The sequence below is a fragment of the Sinocyclocheilus anshuiensis genome, unplaced genomic scaffold, assembly GCF_001515605.1.
Source record: "Sinocyclocheilus anshuiensis isolate Anshui unplaced genomic scaffold, SAMN03320099.WGS_v1.1 scaffold330, whole genome shotgun sequence".
Taxonomy (NCBI): domain Eukaryota; kingdom Metazoa; phylum Chordata; class Actinopteri; order Cypriniformes; family Cyprinidae; genus Sinocyclocheilus; species Sinocyclocheilus anshuiensis.
Window position 1 is genome coordinate 3,172,808 of NW_015547689.1, and position 997 is coordinate 3,173,804.

At 38.5% G+C, this 997-nt stretch overlaps 1 protein-coding gene across 1 annotated transcript in view; it reads left to right on the forward strand.

Moving 5' to 3' along the window:
- LOC107703592 (NAD(P) transhydrogenase, mitochondrial-like) overlaps positions 1 to 997 on the forward strand; it is a 43,323-nt gene that overhangs the window by 11,469 nt on the left and 30,857 nt on the right. The window lies entirely within an intron of this gene.

The window sequence follows — 997 nt, forward strand, 5'->3', positions numbered from 1 at the left end:
GTGAGTGGCAAAAGTATGTGAATCTTTGCTTTCAGTATCTGAGGTGACCCCCTTTTGCAGCAATAACTGCCACTAAATATAGAAGTGGCTTTCTTCTTGCAACTCGGCCATGCACACTATGGTTGTTCAGTGTTCTCCTGATGATGGACTCATAAACATTAACATTAGCCAGCGTGAGAAAGGCTTAGAAGTTACCCTGGGTTCCTTTGCAGCCTCGCAGACTATTACATGTCTTGCTTTTGGAGTGATCTTTGTTGGTCGACCACTCCTGGTGAGGGTAACAGTGGTCTTGAATTTCCTCCATTTGTACACAATCTGTCTGACTGTGGATCTGTGGAGTCCAAACTTTAGAGATGGTTTTGTAACCTTTTCCAGCCTGATGAGCAACAACAACTCTTTTTCTGAGGTACTCAGAGATCTCCTTTGTTCGTGCCATGATTCACTTCCACAAACATGATCAGATCCCTGTTCTTTAAATAAAACAGGACAGGAACTAACACCTGATAGTCATTCCATTGATTAAAAACACCTCTGAACAGATGGACTCTAATTTCACCCTCAAATTAACAGCTGATCATAGAGATTCACATACTTTTGCACCGCACAGAAATGTAACACTGGGTCATTTTTTTTGTTCGTGCCATGATTTACTTCCACAAACATGATCAGATCCCTGTTCTTTAAATAAAACAGGACAGGAACTAACACCTGATAGTCATTCCATTGATTAAAAACACCTCTGAACAGATGGACTCTAATTTCACTTCCAAATTAACTGCTAATCCTAGAGATTCACATACTTTTGCCACTCACAGACATATAATATTAGATCATTTTCCTGAATAAGTAAATGACAAAGTATATATTTTTATCTCATTTGTTTGATTGGATTCTCTTTGTCAACATTCAGGACTCGTGTGAAAATCCAATGATCTTTTGGGTTATATTTATGCAGAAATATAGAAAATTCTAAAGGGTTCACAAACTTTCAAGCAGC